The 22,801-nt window shown below is 33.0% G+C and overlaps 2 protein-coding genes and 1 pseudogene across 2 annotated transcripts in view; 1 reads left to right on the top strand and 2 right to left on the bottom strand.

The window, feature by feature from the left end:
- Positions 1–22,801, top strand: part of LOC125843645 (serine/threonine-protein kinase Nek6) — a 133,514-nt gene that overhangs the window by 68,367 nt on the left and 42,346 nt on the right. The window lies entirely within an intron of this gene.
- Positions 1,744–3,453, bottom strand: LOC125843646 (UDP-glycosyltransferase 92A1-like; annotated as a pseudogene).
- Positions 1,936–22,801, bottom strand: part of LOC125845648 (UDP-glycosyltransferase 92A1-like) — a 116,444-nt gene continuing 95,578 nt past the window's right edge. The window contains exon 3 of the mRNA XM_049525196.1: positions 1,936–2,075. The gene's annotated coding sequence lies outside the window, so the exon portion shown is untranslated. The remainder of the gene's footprint in view (positions 2,076–22,801) is intronic.

Raw genomic sequence — 22,801 nt, 5'->3', positions numbered from 1 at the left:
GGGGGGGTGTAAAAAAATAAAAAATTGAAATTACAAATATCTTTTAAAAACAACTTTTAATTTTTTTTGGGAGGGGTGGTGGTAGGGGTGAGGGTGGGGTAAAAGTATTGAATTTAAAAACAAACTTCAAATTTTTTTTTTTTGGGGGGGGGGGGGGGGGGGGGGNCTGGTTTGAGGGTAGGGACCAAATAAATTGATTTTTTCAACAATTTTTTTTAAAATTAGAAGTTGGAAGAGAGTTTTGGAAAATGTTTTCCTTAAGTTTGAAGGAAATCATTTTCCTTAAATTTGAGGAAAATGAGTTGATTTGGAAAACATTTTCCAAAACATTTAACCCAACCAAACATGAGAAAATTGGAATTTCCTTCATACCAAACACACCTTCAGTGTCTTTGTTTCTCAAATAGAACAAAGCATAACATAAAGGAAAAGAGAGTCTGTCGAGATGACAAGCAACTACCTCTCAAAGTCCTTCAACAAGTCTTGGGTATAGAAGAAGAAGAAGAACAATCACATGGAATCAGGCTTGGAATCGGACTCGGAACCTGCACAAGTGTAGAAGCAAGAAGTGAGTACAAACAACGTGTATTATGAATCAGCCTCAGCCCATTAACGATACTAACAAGTATATCACATGGATAGGTATTGGGACAAGTAGGCCCAATACAAGCAACAAGGCCAGGCCTTCACAATATGTCAACAGCTAGGATATACAGATATTTTCTTACGTGTATAGCTAAGATAAGCAGACAGTAAGAGATATTCACCAAAAAATATAAAAATGAGTAGAGGGTTTTTAGGAGCACACTTAATTTAAAAACCAATTTATTCTTTTTGACTTAATTCTAGTTAGATAAAATGTGATATAAACGTCACACTATTTTAATTTAATTGTTAGTCTTTGTCAAGAAAAAACACTAGTAATTTGAAATAGATAGTAGATTAAGCTATTTTTTCACTTCAAAATAGATTTGAACCATATTGAAGCATATGAAAATATTTTTGAATTTTTATTTAGTGGTAAATTGAGATCACTAGATAATGAGAATTTGAAAAAAAGAAAAGAAAAATATTGTCTTATAACCTACAACTTACTTTAATACATAATAGTTATTCTGATATTGATGATTTAAATTTATTTTTTGAATTAAAAGTGATAAGAGAAGCAATACTAGTAGAAGATAATAATCTAATAAAAATACTCAATCAAATAAAAAGACTTGATTCTTTTCCAAATACACATATTGCTTACAATGTTAACATTCATGTAATCGTTGTCTCAGCCGAAAGATGTTTTTCGAAACTAAAATTGATTAAACTTATTTAAGATCAATAATGTGTCGAGAGATATCGAATGGATTAGCTATATTATCAATTGAAAAGAAATTATTAAAACAAATCGATTATAAAACAGTAAGTAACTAATGACTTCACATCTAAAAAAGTCGGAAAAGTAGATTTAAATAAAAGTATATATGATGAAAAAAATAACATATTAGGGTCCCTCTCTTAAGTTTCATTTTAGGCTCCCAATCTTGTTGAGTCGGCCCTAATCAATCTTTATAATCTCTGATTATATATAATAAGATACACATGTACATACACACACATATTTATATTTAAAAAATACATAAAAGTACATACTTATGTTATTTTCTACAATAAACAAAGTACTTTATCACACATTCTCTCCATTTTTTTGTTTATTTCTTATGATTAACACCATGTAAAAGAATGATCTTCTTAACTGTTAGACATATTACCATTAATCCTTACATCATTTGATAATTTGTTCATGGACAAAGCTGCATTAAGAAACTCATCCATTGCTCTAATAGATGACCCTTTTAAATCTTCATCATCTATAATAGCATTATTTATCATTTCTTTAACTTCACAAGCTTTCCTTCTAATTTCATTCCCTTTCTCATTTACCCCCATAACAACATCAATTTTCTCCAATATATCCTCATGCTTAACTTGAGAATTATTCCCTCTAGCTACCTCAACACATACACCAACATCTTGTTCCAAGAACTTTGCATTGTAAAATTGCTCTGCTGCAATAGGCCAACCTAGAAGTGGCACTCCATTTTCAAGTGATTTCAACACTGAATTCCATCCACAATGTGTCAAGAAAGCTCCAACTGATTTGTGTGCCAAGATTTCAATCTGTTGTAACCAAAAAAAAAAAAAATTAACGTAAGCTTTTAGATAATATGGTTACACGCTTATCTGATATTTAGACAACAAGAGGTCTCGGATTCAAATCTCATAGCAATTTGAAAAGAAAAAGCTTGGTCCCACAAAAAGAATCAGACCTACATGTGAAATGGCATTTTGAGATATTAAATAATTAAAAGTGTGGATGAAGTTTCTAACAATTTAGACTTTCAGATAAAATGGTTACAAACCTAAGGAGCCCATTTTGGCACTATATGTCCCCTGCTTTGATCCTCGAAAACGCGTTGAACAAACCCCTCAGGAAGCCACTCCTCTCCTCTGAATTCCATGTTTATGTCAAAACCCAAAGGAGGCCTAACAGCCCATATGAAATTTACTCTACTTGCATTATCCAAGGCTTTTGCCAATTCCATCATTTGTGATGTTGATATTCTGTTCTGAGAGCCAAAAGAAATGTAAAGTACTGATTCTTCTTCTTTTTCATCAAGAAATTTGATGAACTTCTCTTTTTCTTCACCTGTTTCATTGCCAACTCTTTGTTTATTACATACTGGCCAAGGTATTGGTCCTATTGCCCAAACAGGTATTCCTAATTTTCGACAAAAATATGTTAATCCAAGCTTGTCTAGACCTTCAATTGTATTGAAAAGAATCCCATCAGAGTTAATCCAGTTAGGAAGATTTTTCCAGTTGAAATTTGTGTAAGGATCATTAGAATCAGCTTCTAATAGACTTGGATTCAATTGACTAACATCAAGATTACCACCTTCTTGAAAATCAGGCATAGTAAAAACAAAGTTTTCTGTTTTTTGATGAGGCAAATTTAGCCACATAGAGTAACAACATGCCAAGCCAAAACCACCAGCCCCACTAAAATGACATGAAAAATTCCAAATTCATGAGCTATATTTGCTGACCATCCAAAAAACATGTCTGATATTACACAAAGTGGCTTTTCAATAAGACTAGATACAAGATTTCTAAATAAAGGTTCAAGAAAAGAGGAGGTTGTTATAAAATGCAAGGAAAGTTTAAAAGTAAGTGAATCAGTGTTTTCAGTGTTTGGAGGCAGGCCATGTTCTGAACTATTGAATGGAATTTCAAGAAGAGAAATAGAAGAATTTTGAGGTAGAGATGATTTGAGTTTTTTGATATTGAGAGGTGTATTCACAAAAATTATATTGTAACCTTTTTTTTCTAATTTAAAGGCTAAGGTTAAAAAAGGTATAATGTGGCCTTGTGCCATGAAGGGGAAGAGAATAATTGTTCCCTTTTCTTCTCCATTTTTTTGGTTCTTTCTACTAAAAAAAAAAAAAACTAGCCAAGAGTTGACATATATAGAGGTGAAGAGGAAACAAGAGGTGATAAAAGTGATTTATTTTTCCTTTTCTGTTTCTTTTCCTAATTTTTTTTTCTCTCAGTGTCCGGTATCTAGATTGGAGCCCGACTTTTTTCGGATTTGCTCGCTTAGGGCCCCATACAACAAAAAAAAATTGTATGCAATTGCACAAGTAAAATATAGAGATGGTAGAATGTACACAGATCTTACTTTAACTTTGGGAGGTAAGAAAATAGTTTTTTATAGACCCTCGGCGGGAGGAAAAGATGACAAATAAATAATATTTTAAAATTTTTAAGAAAATTTATTTGTGCTGATTTATTTTTAAAGTATTTGTTAAATGAGATTTTTTTTTATATAATATTTATTAATATGAAGAAATTAATATATAGAAGGGTAAAATTGTCAAATCTAAATTAATTTGTATTTATTTTAAATAGGTTTAAAGAATGGTTACTAGAAAATGAAAATAAGGGAGGTAGACGTAATATAGTAAACCACAGGGAAGGTGAGTGTTATAGAGCGAAACCTGGAGGCAAATTATGCTGGAAAAACGATATGAGTAATAACTGTAGTAAAATAGTAGTCCAATTAAAGTACAAAAATAGATTGTATCAGAAATAGAAGGAAAAATTTATACAAGTAAAAGGAAGAAGCTAAGAAATCGATTTAAAAGTTTAAAAAAAGTTGAAACGAATAGTACTCACTCCGTCTTATTTTATACTCCCTCTGTTTCTTTTTATATGTCATCTCATTCTATAAATAGTTGGATCATAATACTTATCATTTTATAAAATTAATACATAAATTATCATATTCTTCCCATTATACCCTTGATAGAGTAGTTAATTAATCTTGATACATTAACTTCTTTTTCCATTCACTATTCTAAAAAAATCTGATTTTGAAAAAGAAATATCAACAAACAAATTAAAATATTTTTACACAAAATATATAGGAAAATTGAGATGGAAAAAATTTAATTTCAAAATTTTTTGGATCAATCGGTGAAAAAAATTGGCTCCAAAAATAAACTCAAAAATTTAAATAGTCATCTAAATGCATTTTAATTTTTGAAATCTAACATATTCATCATTTATTATAAGTTGACTTAAGAAAATATTAAATAAGGATAGAAGGGTAAAGTTACTTAATTTCTTAATGCAAGTGTAAATTAAAAGATGACATATAAAAAGGAACGGAGAGAGTATGTGTTAGTTTGATTCGGCCCGACACGAAGTTTAAGAAAGGAAAGAAGACTTTTGAAACTTGTAGTCTAAAATAAGTGAAAGATATTTATGTGGCTATAAATCATTTTATTAAAGATAAAATTGACATTTTAAAGTTAAATTATTACTTATATAGAAATGTGTCAGCTTTTTAGATGGACTAAAGTAAAGTAAATTATATAAATTGAGACGGAGGGAGTAACTGTTATCGAGATTCGAGAGGGTTGACCAAAGATGATAACTTTTGGTTCTTGGAAATACTTTTTAAAGAACATTTCCATGTTGTGTATTATTTTCATATATTGAATTGAATTCCAAGATACAATAATTTATTACTATAATATATTGTGACAATTGCGGTGATGAGAACAGAACTTGACAATTGCACAATGTGATATAACGTCAGACTATTTTAATTTAATTGTTAGTCTTTGTCAATAACTTTAAAAACATAACAATGTATAGTTTTGGATATACAGCTTACCATAGTTATTGCTTACAATTAATNGTGAAGAGAACAGAACTTGACAATTGCACAATGTGATATAACGTCAGACTATTTTAATTTAATTGTTAGTCTTTGTCAATAACTTTAAAAACATAACAATGTATAGTTTTGGATATACAGCTTACCATAGTTATTGCTTACAATTAATGCATCCCATTAAATCCAATAAATACTTTGCCTAATATCCATAGTAAAATAAATGAGTATAATTTTGTGGAGACATTTTTTTGAACTACTTTGACTACTTCGACAATGAAAGAGAGAGCTTAAAAGGAATTATTTTTTGTGTATGATCTTCTAGAATGTTATCATTTCAGATAATTGACCATATAATATAGTGCAAGTAAAAGTTTCCCGATTCGATAATATATCTTACAAAGTTATTAAGTATTTAAATTTAGCAAAAGATTTTAATTGAAGGAATATATTAGAATACCATTCTGACTTTTGATTGTTTGTATGAGTCACATTTGTTTTTAATGATTTCCAGATGTTATTATGTCTCAGGTGGTTAAATTATAATATCTTAGAAGTTTAGGGTCTAGTTAAGTATTTTTTTCGTGAGTTTTCAAAATTATCATTCGTGTCAGATTTTAATTTTCAAATTTATATGTTTTATTTAAAAATAATTATTAAACTGGATTAGAGAGTCGCCACTTAGATTTTAAAGTAAAATTAAGAAAACTATTTTTTTCAAATGATTAAAACAGAAATCAATTGAAAATATTAAAGTGTTCGGGGTTTACATTAATGTTCTAGGAAGGGTTTTAAAGCACATAGAACATCCACTAACATGCGGTTATCCGGTAATTAACTATTTGGCTAAAATTTTAAGTAATATGAATATTTGTCTAAGTTGCAAACAAATAGTTTAAAACTATAAATTATTTTTAAGAGCAAGGAAAAAGTTACTTAGGCAAATAACTTATAAATATTCTTGAAGTGATAACCTTATTTAATTTTAGAAAAAAAAAATAAATAAGTGTTTACTCAAAATGGACTCTTTTGGGGAATTGAATTTTTTAAAACCTTGAAATCAATTTTGACAAATAAAATACATAATAGCGGTTAAATAGATAGGAAAAAGAATTTGGGCCTAAGTTTGGATCTGTCCGATTGGGCCAACACTTAGGCCTAATTTCAGTTTTGAAGGCCCATTTAAGTCATTTGTATCTGTCATATCCTAACATAATAGGAATATTTTCTCATTGGGCCTTAGGCCCAATTCTTCCACATGTCCTAAACTAACACATAATAACAATTAAAATGACAAGGGCTTAGGCCCAAAATAACAAAATACAACTTTGAAATTAAGAGTGACCAATTGGCCCAATCTTTTCAATTTCCCGATCTGTCGCATGTTCATTCAACTCCGGGACCTGTTCGTCAATTTTTATAACTGGCTTACTCAGATGAAAATGAAATTTAAGCCCTTACGGCTCTCCCAAAATGTAAGGAAAAATATGAGAATTCGTAGCGAACTTGAGTGGATTTCACATGCATAAAAAGGGAGAAAAAATTAGCATACGACCCAACCAAAATGGACAGAGAAAAATATGCTAAATTATGCAAAGCAAAAAAAGAAGAAGATATGTTTATACTATCATATAATTAAATGAAATCATATAAGGCCAAAACAGAAAGCTTAAAAGAACATGGCTAAAGGACATGATGACTATTTGAACTTAATAGATTAACATGGTAGCTAGCGAAATGCAATAGTGATTGAAAGGCGAACTTCACTTAATTACCAAATGCTATAGTGAACAATATCTTTTGATGAAAATTAAGTAAAGGTGAGCCAACAGGGAAAGCTACTGACATTACAAACATAGACATAAACTAAAAAGGACAAAGTAACAAGCTAAAAAGTAAAGCATGATAGATAAATCTCACATACTACCCCTTTAAAAAGAAAATAGCACACTTCAATACTATCAAATTTAGTACAGAGAGAACTTCAACAAAGACAATTTTAAGAATAAACCCACACTTGGATGTAATTAAAACATGCTTGCAACAAAGGGCACATACTGGAGAACTCTGCCTAGAAAGCTAACAAAAATAAAACTACCTACTTAACTTAAAGAAACAAGGCAAGGAACATGACCAAGAAGAATAGACAAAATAACCTTAAACCCACTTCTAACAAGACTAAAATCCATTTAAATAAAACAAGAGGTTTGAAACTCAGGATGAATCAACTCACAAGCAGTAAACCATTTAAACATCAATAATTAAGCCAAACGGGGCAGAGAAAAGCCGAAGATTGCTCTAGGCAGTGAGAAGACGAACATAGAAGGGAAAGGATGAAACAACCAAGACCATTTTAACGAAAGTGACTTGGATACATGCGTTAAAAATCGTTTATTAGCATGCTTCAAAATTAAGACCGAAATAACATACATGTGAAAATTTGGTAAAACATAAGCTAAATGTAGCGGAGCGATCAATACCGAACTAATACTACATTAGCTTGAAAAACCATCCCAATACTAGTTGACAACAACAAAATAGCACACGAATCTTCAAAACTACCACACCTCAAAAAGCAAAAAAAAAAGTGAACAATACGCATCCCATTTAAGAATGAAGTCAAGAAAAAAAAAGCATAATATATTGCAATCTGGAAATGGGGAAGACAAACTTTGCTTTTGGAAATGCATTCAACCAGAACAAACCATATAAAGAATCAAAACGAATAGCAAAAATACAATCCAAGAACTCAAACAAGGGGCAAATACAACACGTAGCTTGATGTTGACATCTAGGTTCATTCATTCAACTTGAGGTGAAAGAATGAAGGATATGACATCGAATATTGAGCAATAAAGAGGATTAAACAACGTTCAAGAGACAAGCTCAAAAAGGAAGAACAACGAAACAATACTCCAGATAAAGCAGCAGAGAAACACCAACAAATTTCTAAAGTTTAACTCGACATTACGACTAATATCATGGAGACAACCGACAATATAAGCCTCATACATCAATCTTAACAGCCAACAACCAACAGAACAGTGATTTCCCAATATTAACAAAACAAAGAGAAAGAGATGAAGAGAAAAGCCATCAGAGGAAGTGCTACCTTTTTCGTGCAGCGAACAAGGACGAGACGAGCTAGGAACGAAGCTTTTCCCTACACCACCAATGAAAAACTCTAATGGAAAGCTTGAATTGTAAACGAATAACCTAAGAATTTCAGCAATACGAACAACTACACCCTAAATTCTTTTGCTTACTTATGCTCTGTAACTTGTACCTTTACTAGTGTTTTTCTTTCTAAAGCCGACCTATTTTTCCAACCCCTATTCATGAAAAAGAAAGAAGTTATATAGAGGGGGAAATAGGTCAAAATAGGGGGGAAATCGAGAGGGATGGATGGATTTTTCGAATTCAAAATTTGAATTTTCCTTAAGAGATAAGGTTGCTCTTGGAATTTTGTACGAAAATTGTACAAATTTAAACGGATAGAGAACGGAGGCCATTGATCTTGAGCCAAGGACGAGTGAATCGCAGAAATTGTTCCACCTGGCCTGCTCGCGTACAACAAATGAGAACAAAGGCTACTTTTTCTGGAAATCTCATACGAATGGATAAGGGAGAGAAAGGGGACGCAAGACTGGATCGATTTGCTGGACTCGGGTCGCGCTGTTGTTGCTAGTTCTCGAGTTTCTGGGTGTCATGTCTGATTCTCGTGAAGAAGAAAAGTAACAGGGGTCAGGTATGGGTATTGTATTGCTGATGTATGTATTTGTTGTTGTATGTAATGGATTGGGATTGGATTCTGTAATGGGCTGGGTATTTGGATGGTGAAGTAATGGGTTGAAGGGAATGTGAGTAAAAGGGGCCAAATTTAGTCTTAAATATTGGGTTTAAGGTGAGGTAAAATATAGGTTAGATTTGCAATAGAAAAATATCTAAACGGATTGCAATTTTTGCCAATTGGAATTAAGAAATTAGTCAAACTGAATTTAATTGGTGAATTCGGCTAAAACTAAATAGGATAAATTAGTATTGACTAATTACTAAGTTTCTTAATCCTAACAAAATAAAATAATTAATTTACTTGTAAGCTAATTGACTCAAAAATATAAACTACAATTAAGCTAAACTAAATAACAAAACATTTAATAAAAAACAAAATCTTTTGAGACGATTTGCAAATATTCATAAAATATACTAACTATATACATAATAATCTAAAACACCCACACACACACCCACCCACACACACACACATATAAAGGTGACAAAACTATTTAAATTAACTTGCAAATTATATATTTTTTTAATTTCATAAAACTAATTATTTTAAATCGTTAAAAATTGAAGAAGCTCGATGATTAATCTATATTGTGGAGGTCCAAATTTGGGTGTCAACAACTGTTCCTCGTTTGACTTGGATTGATGAAAGAAATTCGAGTTAAATAAAGTTGATGAATCCAATTTTAACCAACTACATTTTCATCTTTGAAAAGGGGATTTTGGTACGGACTTTAGGAATTATGGCCGAACCCCGGTATCGGATTTCCTACACATCTAAGACTATATGAGAACTCAAGCCACTTGTAGTTTGTTAAGCTTGATTTGACGCGCGATTTTGAAAGAACTCAAAAGTTATCCCGATATAGAATTATGAAGAGATCGGAATACTTGGAAATAAGATTTGAGAGAAAATGTTGGAATACAACCGAGTTTTTAACGTTGACTCCGCCTACATATCCCTCAACTCAAGAAATCAAGCTGCTTGTAGTTCGACTCAATCGGTTGAAGAGGAAATCTATTATGCAAGATAACTTTTGGTTCTGGAGGAGTGACAAATTAGTCGAGGATGAAAAAGAGCTTGCAACCTCATAGCCATGAATGTGGAGCTCTTCACATCCATAAGTAAGAACTTACACAGACATAATTTCCAAAGCTCTTGGTGTATTGTCACTCGGATTAGAAAGTTACTCCCGATGAAAATAATTTTTTTCGAATGTGAAACTGAAACCAATAAACCTAAAGAAAAATCCACATGCCTTCTGATAGGGGTGTGGTTTGATTGTGGTGGAAATCGCTCCTCAGCTCGCGTCCTAAGATTTTGNCTCGGATTAGAAAGTTACTCTCGATGAAAACAATTTTTTTCGAATGTGAAACTGAAACCAATAAACCTAAAGAAAAATCCACATGCCTTCTGATAGGGGTGTGGTTTGATTGTGGTGGAAATCGCTCCTCAGCTCGCGTCCTAAGATTTTGATACTCCTCTTTGAACTATATCCCAATTCGCTGCTAAAAAAAAGTTCCACGTTATGCTGCATCCTTTTTTATGTCCTCCACACCTGTGGTTTGTTTTGGAGAATTCATCAATGTTTTTCAGTTATCTTGCTTTGAAAGATGTCACATAAGTATGTTCAATATATGCCTGCACATTCAAGGTAAATGATTAGTAGACATAGTGTTGCTTTAGCTAGCGATTTGAGTCAAAAAATAAAGAAAGATCATTCATTTAATAAATGAGTATCTCTTAATGGATAGACATAAACATTTTTTTCAACTAGATAAGAAAATAAAGAAGTATTGAGAGTAAAAGATAATGGATACCGCTTTCGAACACAGTATATCCATTACAACTCATGATTTGCTGAGGATTTGGAGAGTCATTGCTTGTTTTCTACATGGCAAACTTCGGTGATCTCTACAACGAGCTAGATGGCTCAATGATTATCCAACGGTAACGAGGTGAATGACTCGATGATTATTCAACTGTAACGAGATGGATGACTCGATAATAGTCCAACTGTAACGAGGTGGAGGCTCGATGACATTTGTTTCTCAGCTCGCACTAAGAAAAAGTTTCACGTTGTGCTGCATCTTTTCTGATGTCGTCTGCATTTGTGATTTGATTTGAGAATTCATTCTCTTGGATGCTCTCGACAAGAAATGAAATAATTTTGTTAGCAGAAACTGTAATTTTAAAAAAAGAAGTGATATGTTTTACCACATTCAACAAATGTTCTTTTATATAAATGTTCTCACGTCAGCCTCCATCGGTCTTGACGCAGTAGATGATGACTTGGTATGATGTGGATGATGATGCTTATTTGATAGGATGATGATGATCCATTGATAGGATAATGCTGCTACATGATAGGATGATGATGTCGATGCTCCATTGATAGGATAATGATTGATGATCCATCGGTGGGATGATGTTGATGTCCTTCTGGGTGATGACGTTGATGCTCGATCGATAGGATGATAATTCTTCATTGATGCTCCATTGGTAGGATTATGTTGATCCATCGGCATGATGATGTTGATGCTTCATTGATAGGATGATGATGCTTCATTAATGATCCATTGGTAGGATGATGTTGATCCATTGGCAAAATGATGTTGATGCTCCATTGATAGGATGATGATGCTTCGTTGATGATCCATTTGTAGGATTATGTTGATCCATTGGCAAGATGATGTTGATGCTCCATTGATAGGATGATGATGCTTCGTTGATGATCCATCGGTAGGATGACGTTGATCCATTGGCAGGATAATGCTGATATTTCATCGATAAAATGACGACGATGTCCCTTTCATGGGTGATATTATCTCATTTGATAATATTGTAGAAATGTCCCTCTGAGGGGTTTCACACTACTGCGTATGTTGAGAGTGATGTTTTCACTTATTCATATTTGAACATTTGTACTCATGATTTGCTGGAAATTTAAACGAGGTGTTGTTGCTCGTATTTTGAGCTGCTTCTTTTTCTTCTGAAAAACATCAATTACTTTCTTGCATTTACAGAAAAGTTGTCAATTTTGTGGAGCTCTTCTCCCTTTTGACTTCTTCATATTCATTGAATGGAAGAATATGGTGATTTGAGGCAAACTTATAGACCTGCATCTACAAAAAAAATGTTAGTTTTTGAAACAAACTGATCTGTGTTGAGTTCTTCAATCGCTTGCTCCTTGTTTGGCTATCTTCAGTTGATCACTTTGACTTCTTACTTCTCGATAGACATAAGATGAAATTATACGAAATGTTTGACATATCAAAAGCCCTAAAAAAATATTTTCAACAATCAACTTGGGAAAGGTCACTGTCAAATGTCATGTCATGCATAGCTTAAATGAACATCCTTGGTTCGAAACTTCGGTGTATCCGATAGCTTGTTTTAGAGAATTCAAAAATTCTTAAAGCTTGGGAAATTTTTGACACGGTTCTCTCGAAATCTACTATAATCGAGAAGTTTTGTAGTTGACTATGAACTTTAACGATGCCAGAAATTATTTGAAGTTAGTTTTAAACTTCTAATCATGCTCGAAATGTTCAAAATTGACTACAAACTTCTAGTGATGCTTGAAGAAATTTCTGAGGCCATCCTAAATTCTTTTCGTCTCAATTAGATGTCTTAGAGTATCTCAAACTGTTAATATATGACTTGTAGAATTTTTGAGACCCTCTCAAAAATTTTGTCGCAATTGCAACTCTCAATGTATCTGTAGTCTCGACTTGTTGGAGAGATCCACTTCTTGAGAATTTTTGAGTTCCTCTCAAAAAACTTGTCCCAATTTCTATTGTAAAGGAAAATAGAGATCTTACGGGAGATATGATCGAGCTGTTGTGACTCCTATGTATCCTGTTAAGTCAGAAATCAGGTCAAACATAGTTCCCATTCTCGAGGATCAATAGTAATATGAAAATTTAACTAAGGAAACGACCGAGGCCGACATAGGCCGCCTACATATCTCATTCTTGAGAATTCAGATCAAACGTAGTTCAAATACAAAAAGAAACATTAGAAGGGATATAGGGATGAGGCTGACATAGGCCGCCTACGTATCTCATTCTTGAGAACAGGTCAGACGTAGTTCATTACAAAATATAATAATAACTACAAAACGCAAGATGATTACAAGCAAACGATGCGATTAAAGGGGAAAAAATAAAAGGAACTCTGCATTGTCAAATATAATAGCTCTTAATAGCATTTGAGTCGATTGGCAACTTGAGATGAATATCTATGTTCAACCACGACATGTGATCAAACAAATGCATCGATGTATTTTCTAAATAAACTTTTGAGTTCTCTTTTTCCGAGCTTTTCTCATATGGACCTTGACTTCTTTTACACAGTTATCCCTTTCTAGATTTACAGTTTCTGTCTCATCCAGATTCGACTTACCTGGAGTCTCAAACTGTTTCAAATCTTTGACAAGGTGTTTGAATGTCATGATCTGCTCGTCATACTCTTCAAACTCATCTTCGTCTACCTCATTTTGTTCATTCAGCTTGTGACATGACATGATGTTGACAGATTAAAAATAATTTTTACTAAAACAAACACAAAGGTTTTAAGATAGAAAAAATAAAGCAAGTGTAATAAATTTTTGCAATAGAAGAGGCTTTCATTGAAAATAAGAAAATACGAAGTTCGGCCATGACCATGGGCCATTTTACCTTTTTCAAAATATTACGAGGGAAATTAAAACTTAATTAGATAAAATGACATAAAATGTGGGTCTCAAGCCTCATTTGGATTACCACTAATTTTAGAAATAGCATAAAATTCATCTTTGTCTATTAAGATGGGCGAGTAATCAAGAGCGGCGTGGAAGTCCAATTAAGAACTTGCTCCGTTGACTCAGCATCTCGTATGCTTGATGTCTCGATCAAGCACAATGTCACCTTCTTCAAGAAGATCCCTAGTTTCTTCTATGAGACTGTCATCATTGGCATATTCTTTTACCAGAAAAGACTGATACAAATGAGGCAAAGGCTTTGGTGATGCATGGTTAGCCTCCTTCTTGTTCTGACCATCCTTTAGCACTAAATCAAAAGCTTGATGTGGTGCCATGATATCAAATTTGGATTTCTCAATTATGCTCAATGAAGCTAAAACTTTTTCAAGATTGTCCGGGTTAGTTGGGATTACAACTTTATCTGCACACCAATTTTCTTCGACCCCGACCATGTTAATGGTAAACCCTCCACGATTCGACAGTGAATCAATATTGGTATTGAATATGACAATTTGAAGAGTTACAACATTTTGAGCAATCAAGTCTTGAATTTTATGCTTCAAGTTGATGCAATCTTCAGTGGTATGTCTGACACCTCCTGAATGGTAAGCACAATGAAGATCGGCCCTATAATGTCTGGAATTAACATTGACATTGACATTTTTTGGATCAATTATTTGTATCAGACCGGCTGCTTTCAATCTCTCAAAAAACTGAGTTTGATTTTCAATCAAAAGGGTAAAGACTCGAGGTGGTTTCTTCTCAAGGAAGATTATAATTATTTCGTGGAGGTGGAGGTACTTGATGATAAAGTGGAGGGTTTTGGCGAGTAAGTGCCGGTGTTTTGAAAATTTGGATATTGTTGAGTTTGGTAGATTTGAGGGGCATTTTGGTAATTTGGCAATGTGACTTGGTAATTTGGATAATTCGGTGGTGGATCTTGGTAATTTGGATAATTTGGTGGTGGAGCTTGGTGATTTGGTCGGATGGAGTAAGGATTTTGTAGAGCTTAAGGATAAGTTTTGGTTGGTAAAAGATTTTGAATATTGAGACTGGCATGACTCTTTGATTTTCGGCTTGATTCAAATGAGATAGATGAAACATCTTCCCTTTTCCTCTTCGATGGTCCTAATGATTTATCTTGGGGAATCATTCAAATGAATTTTCTGGTCATGAGATCGTCTTCAATAGTTTCACTAATTTAGACTATGTCACTGAACTTCCCTCCTAAAATGAGCAACATCCTCTTGTAGTACTCCGGCTCCTGAATGCGTACGACGACTTCAATAATTTCCTTCTCAGTCATGGGATACCTAACCCTTGCAGCCTCTCTTCTCCAACGGTAGGCATATTCTCGATAGCTTTCACAAGATTTTTGTTTGATTCTCTCCAAAGAGTATCAATTAGGGATGAATTCTACATTGTAACCAAACCTTTCAATGAAGTTTTTAGTTAAAGCGTTCCAAGCTGGCCATTGTTTCATTTCTTGAGAAATAAACTATTCAAAAGCTTCTCCTTCCAAGCTTCGATTAAAAAGACGCATTAACAAAGCCTCATCTTTTCCAACTCCCACAAATTGGTCGCAATAAGCCCTTAAATGAGCAAACAGGATTTTCAGCTCCACTAAAAGTATCAAATTTCGGCACTTTAAAACCTTTCGGGAGGTCCAAATGTGGATGGATGCACAAATATTCATAATTCAACCCTATAATGTCTGGGGTGTATTGAAAATCCTCCATGGCATTCATAACTTCCTTTCTGATGTTTAGTCTTTCCTTCTATGATCTTTCACCCTTTATTCTTTTTCTCATAATGGTCGAGTTCAAAGTCTGTGGTAAATGGAGGGTATGATTCTGACGGTGTTGGAATATGACAAGCGGTTTTTAGAGGTATGAGTTGAGTAGTAGGTGAATTTTGAACGATTTGAGTGGGAATTTGATTAATAAGAAGAAAATTCAGGAAATTGTCGGTATTTGGATTTTGAGGATTAGGTAGCTTTTGTGTGAGGAGCTAGCATGATACGGGTTAGGGGTGGTTAGGTCGATGATGGGAGGTTTTGGAATTATAGCGGTGGATGAATTGTTTGGAAAATGTTTGAATATTGGATCTGAAGTAGATAAGTGAAGTTGAGGTCTTTCGTTGTTTAGAGCAGGAGTGTTGACAATGATAGCCAGATTTGTCAAATCTCGGGTCTTATCCATTTCAGCCCTCATCTGAGCAATCTGTTGGAACAATTGTGCAATCAACTCATTCTGTTCAGCAATGATGGGGTGATTCATAGTAATTTCGGTCAAATCAGTATTCTCAACATTTTCAACTACTTTCTCTTTGCCTTTTGACAAACATTGGTCGAAGAAGGAATCTTTGGGGTCTTTGGACCTTGTGAAGTATGGATGTTCAACCATTTTTCTCAACACAGATCAGTTTTGAGTACGTGACAAAGAAAGACAACTCAAAGGCAAATGTGTTAGTTTGTGTCGATGATAAATAATACTAAATATCACACACATTACTGTAAACACATAAGAGTTGCTTTATTTGAAAATAAACTAGCCCACATATATAGAGAAACGACTAAATAGACAGGAATTTGTCTATTTGATTTTAGGATTAATGCATCAGAAATGTCGACTTGAGTCGAGACAAAGTCGATTGTATCTTTCATTGTCATACTTCTGTTTTTTTTATTGAGATGTAACTTTAATTTCTTTGTAAAAGTTGAAAAAGATAGAATTTCTCAAAAATGGGGACCGAGCCTTGAAAAGCTGCTTACGTATCTCACGAGGGAGAATTCAAGTCCTACGTAGTTCGACTCTTGAATCTCTTTTCGATTTGAGATAAAGGGTTAACCTTTTTTCTGAAATGAGAAAGTAAGATTTGAAAAATGAAGTTCGAATTTTGTTGGGAAACTAAAGACTCAAAGAGTATTTGAACGTACTTTTATATAATGACTTCATATTTATGCTTAGGGGTTCTAAAAAAAATCGAAGATGAGTGAGCTAGAATATCTCTAAATAAAGCAACATAATCACACAAACAATTATAAACATAAACAATTATTGTGCGTTCTAAACAAATATGTGACCCTTTTATGGCAAGGGTAGACCTAACGATTTGAAGAATGTATAACGTCATTTGAAAAATTTCATTGCCCCAAAACCCAAATTTATACAAGTTTTACGAATAAACTGAATGAGGATACATAATAGGGAAAATGGGATACAAAATATCAGTCCCGCACAGGGGTACAATCCTAAACTACGCTTCCAAGGAAATATCATTTCGTTCTTGATTTTTTTTCATCTAGGGATGTCAACACTTTTGTTTGCAATGATAACTTGTTCCTTCTTCAATTAGAATAAAGCTATAATCTAACTCCCTAACCCAATAGACAATGTTTTGCCAAATGACGTATACATCTTTCAAATTTAGGCACATAAACATAATTGTCTTTTATTGATCAATGGGCCAAATAGACACAAGGTGGACTTCTAATGGGACCAACACGCCTTAGGTGTTGGGTTATCTTAGTTCAATGCGCTAAAAGGGATTTGGTTTCGCTCTATACTAGTTGACTAAGAGTGAGCTTTATTTATAGTGGATCGGTGACCCAAGCGAACTACTTGGGCTGAGACAGTTAACGATCGTTGACTATCCAGTAGCCAACTACATTTGTCAGGGTGTCTCGAGAACAATTTGGTTAACGAACAATTGCGGTTCGCATAATCGTCCTTTAAGTGAAAAATAAAAATAAGTGTCGTTTGACGGAATACATGGCATGCCATGAATGCAAAAGTTTAATATTGCGGAAATTTAAACAAATAAGCAAGTAACCAAACAAACATTAGCCAAACAAATTAATTTTAAGGTTAAAACCCAATTCAAGTCCCCAGCAGAGTCGTCATTCTGTTTTATATAAAACTAATTATTAGACTGGTTTAGAGAGTCGCCACTTAATTTTTAAAGTAAAATTAAGAAAACTAATTTTTTCAAAAGATTAAAACAGAAATCAATTGAAAATATTAAAGTGTTCGGTGTTCACATTAATGTTCTAGGAAGGATTTTAAAGCACATAGAACATTCGCTAACATGCGGTTATCCGGTAATTAACTATTTCGCTAAAATTTTAAGTAATATGAATATTTGTCTAAGTTGCAAACAAATAGTTTAAAACTATAAATTATTTTTAAGAGCAAAGGAAAAATTACTTAGGCAAATAACTTATAAATATTCTTGAAGTGATAACCTTATTTAATGTCACGACCCAAAAATGGATGTGATGGCACTCGTCGTATCCCACCAAGACAAGTCAGCCTAAAACCCAATCATTTATATAAAGTGCGGAAATAAAGCAAAGTTCAATAACAATTACTATTACGAAAACAAGTCAACTTAATTCAATCCCCAAAACCTGGTTGTCACGTGCACAAGCCTCTAATGTAAATACTAGAATTGAAATAAAATACGCAAGTCTCAAATGATGTTGTCTTTCAAGTAAAAACAAAATCATAAACCGGAGTAAGGAGGTTCGCTGAGATGACAAACAGCTACCTCTCAGATCTCCACAGAAAGCCTCGAAAACGAAGAGAATGGAAGGTATCACGAAGATCCGGGCTCGTAACCTACAAAAGATTGTAGAAGCAAGGGGGAGTACCCAACCACATGGTACTCAACAAGCAAACCTCTAAACACAAGCTAAGGGTACATAATACGGGTACTCCTTACACCCCATCCTAACCTCCATAACTACAACCTGCATAAAACCAGCCCAACCTAACAATTTCACAGTTTACAAAGCATACAGCTTAACAATAGCACTCTAACAGATCATATATTCTCAATAACAACTCAATATTCATCAATAGTTTCACAGAAAGGCACTCACAAGATCAGCAACACACAAGATCAAGTTCATCAATAATAAAAATATGCAATGCAATGAAATGCAATGTCAAGTATAATGATGCATGTCTGACCTAATGATACACACCCGCTGTCTCTCAGTCCGGGACCCATGGGGGACATATCTGTCCATGCATCCATCGCGGTGCGCGATACGTCCCTCGAAATATAATATCCGTCGCGGCGCGCGACACGTCCCTCGAAATATAGTATCCATCGCGGCGCGCGATACGTCCTTCTAAATGGTACATCCTCTTTAATTTCTTATTCTTTCTCAATGCACATAACACTTGTCACAACCACGTCTCAGAATAATGCAAATGACATGTTCACACAAATAATGAGGAGATGACCATTTTCATAACATTGCACAAATCACAACTTCAACGATGATTCAACAAGTCTTTCAAACAATTCTCAACACATTACACAAACAATTGATCACATTACTCCCAAACATATACCACAAGGAAATACACGAATTCCATACGCTTAACAAGGGTTTAGAAATCCACTTGCCTCAATCGATCAAGAATTCACTCCAGGACTTGAGCCTTCCCTTTTCGTTGAACTTCCAACTCAAAGCAATCTATTCAAATATATAATCACAATAAGATTTCAAAACTAATCAACGCCCATATTACTATCGGTTTAGCCTAGACCCGAAAACTCACTCAAATCTATAATCAAGTTCTTAAGTTTCAAGCCTAGGATTATGTCTCAATTTTCCAATATCAACTCTAATAGGTTTCGTATGATACACCTAATAACTGATTTCATATATCAATATATCAAAGCTTGAATCATAATGTGATAACAATAAGAAAGATCCTAAATTGAAGTTCAATACATAATCAGTGACCTTTAACAACGAATCATTACTTTTCAAATGATAACACAGAACCAGTATTGTCAAATCTCCCAAGAAATATGTAGAGCACTAACTAATTCCTTCAAAACATTATTTTCCAATGATTGCCTCACCACTACTCATCATTAACCCTCCAAATATACGTCACCAACTTGTCCCCACTTAATTTGAACGAAACTTGAACTTACCATTTTCTAAAAATTTAATATTTCTAACACTATAATATTGGTAAGGTTGTGAACAAGGTAAATCACAGTATATAAATTTTACCTGATTCTTTTGGAGCGTAGTACTCACTTTATTGGAAAACTCTAAACTTTGCAGAAGACATATGTATACATATATTTTCCCTTCCAATTATTTCCAACAACCCAATATAATGATTATTTTATCCACATAGTATATCATTAATGTTTCATGATAAAACTTCATTAAAATTTGTGCACGGTGCAACAAATATATTCCACTTACCATTCTTTTTCTTTTTGAAATCTCATCTATGTCTATAAAGAATCCATTGAATACAAATTACAATAAGTTATTCACATCCAACAATCACATATACATAAACAAAGCTTGAAGTTTGATTGGAATTACCCGTATTCGTCAGTTTCTTGTTGAAGCCGCAAAAGTGAGTCTCCCTCTAGGTTTAGATTTTTATTTTTTTTCTATAAAGAATTATTAATTATGTATTAAAAGTGAAAAACAATTCACTAACTTAATTTAATTATATGGAACAAATGGTATAGGGTCTTAAATAAATGATCACTTTAGCCCATTAACTATCACTTAAGTTAATTATCCACAATTCCCCCTCAACTAATTAACTAAAGTCAACAAATAGTTCAAAATTCCTAAAAATGATTTTCCGGGTCATTACATTTAATTTGAGAAAAAAATAAATAAATAAGTGTTTACTCAAAATGGACTCTTTTAGGGAATCAATTTTTTTGAAAACATGAAATCAATTTTGACAAATAAAACATATAATAGTGGTTAAATAGATAGAAAAAAGAATTTGGGCCCAAGTTTGGATCTGTCAGCCTGGGCCAGCACTTGGGCAAAATTTCAGTTTTGAAGGACTAGTTAAGTCATTTGTATCTGTCCTATCCTAACATAAATAAGACTGGGCGCCGGACCGGAACGGGATGGATTGACCGATTTGTTGACCAGTACCGGGATGAATCGGACCGGAATTATCGGGACGGATGCTCAGTTCTGTCCCGTCCCACTATATACTGGGATGGAACTGAAACAGACCGAAATGGAACATGATGGGATAAACGGGACGACACATCTAGAATCTAGATATTTCGAAAAATGATAAAAAAAAAAAAACTTCACTTTTTGAAATATGAAAATATGAATGTTTTTTTATTTTTCTAAGTTTAAAATTAAATTAATAGTTTTGAAATTTATAATGTAATTTTACTTAAGTTTATTTTAAAAATATATTTTTTAATTTTTACTTATTAAGTTTGCAGTTAAGTTTAATAAAGTTTTTTAAAAATATATATATTTTTGAGCTTAAGTTTTCAAGATTTGAATCATTTGAAGTTTATTAAGTTTGCAAGTTAAGTACTTAAGTTTAATAAAGTTTTTTTTTTTAAAAAATGTTTTTGAGCTTAAGTTTTCAAGATTTGAATCTTTTGAAATTTATAAGTTATTACTTATTAATATGTTATAACTTATAAGTTATATTTAAAACTTGTAATTTAAATAACTTAAGTTTGTAATTTTAAAAAATTAAATAAAAATAAGGATAAAACAATGACACAAAGTCATAAATTAAAAAATATCAATTCAATTTATTTAAATTTGTATTACAAATTACAATTTACAACTATTAGTAGAGTGTATAGTTTACGCAGCCACCTTCTAGGAATGGTTCTGTTTCAACTAAGCTTCGAATGTAATACTAATAGTTATATAGTCCCGTAAATCCTTTCTGTAACTCAGCTATAGATTGATCGTAATCAACTACTGGTCTTCGTAAAGCTCGTTGACGATCTTGAAGTTCCATGCCATCGTCACTACCACATCCAATGGCTGAATCTATGAAAAGTTCAAATTGACTATCTAACTTTGGAAGTCCTTGATTTCTCCGCACAGCATTTATCCAATCTCTAAACAACACCGATATCTTCAAATTGTCTTATGCTAACGAATATCTGTGGTCTCCAATTTGAAATCTTGCCGCGCTGAAAGCTGCCTCCGAAGCTACTGATGATCCTTGAATTGCAAGCACGTCCTTCACCATCCTACTAAGTTTTGGAAATTGAGTTCCACGAGCCTTCCACCAGTTCAATAGTTGTGGTATACCTTCATCGTTTGTAATATTATCTGAACTCTGTTCAAGATATTTAACAAATTCACATTTATTAGAAGAGTCAAGACCAAGTTTATGTTTCACTCTACCATGGGCACCTACTTGAGGCATAGATATCTGAGGATTTTCAACATTATCTAAGGAACAATATTTATCATACATTTCTTTAGCAAGTAATTTTATACTATTTTGACATGTTACCAAATCAGGTTTTTCTTCTGGTTTAATGTCTAAATTTTGATAAATGCATTCAACTAAATCTTTTGCACCATATTCTTTATATTCAGGGTTGAAAAGAATTGCAGTTAAATAAATTTGAGGGATAGGAAAACAATATTTCTTAAATTTTGTAATTATAACTTCAATAGCACTGGTAAATAATTCATTTGTTTTATATTCAAAAAAGAGATATGAAATCTCACATATATGTATTAAAATTTCAGAAATAGTAGGATAATACATTCCAGAATTTTTTTTAGTAGCATCATAAAATGACTTCAAAAATATTCTAAGTTCATTTACTTCATCCCAATAACTATCATTAAGTTTAAATTCGCTAATGATTTTTTCCAATTCAAGGGAGCTAAGGAAAGCAGATATGGATGAAGTCCAAAGATGGATTTTATCACTACTTAAGCCAGAAGAACGACCTACGACACAAGCACTAAAAGAATGATTTATTTTGGCAGAATTATTAACCAGATATTGCAAGCTAATTGGTCACAAATACCCTGACCATATATGTTCAAAATGTAACGGAGAAGATAATATAATCCCAGACGTCCAGCTGGAATAAAGAGATAAAGACGGAAGCAGATGATAAGAAATATTTTTTCCATTTTTATTTCTTCTTTATGCTTTTCACATAGTTCCATAAACCATCGTTGCAAGAATTTCATTTTAGCTCCTAAGGTGTCCGTTAATTCTGC

The sequence above is a fragment of the Solanum stenotomum genome, chromosome 11 (assembly GCF_019186545.1).
Source record: "Solanum stenotomum isolate F172 chromosome 11, ASM1918654v1, whole genome shotgun sequence".
Taxonomy (NCBI): domain Eukaryota; kingdom Viridiplantae; phylum Streptophyta; class Magnoliopsida; order Solanales; family Solanaceae; genus Solanum; species Solanum stenotomum.
This window is presented reverse-complemented; position numbering and strand designations above follow the sequence as displayed.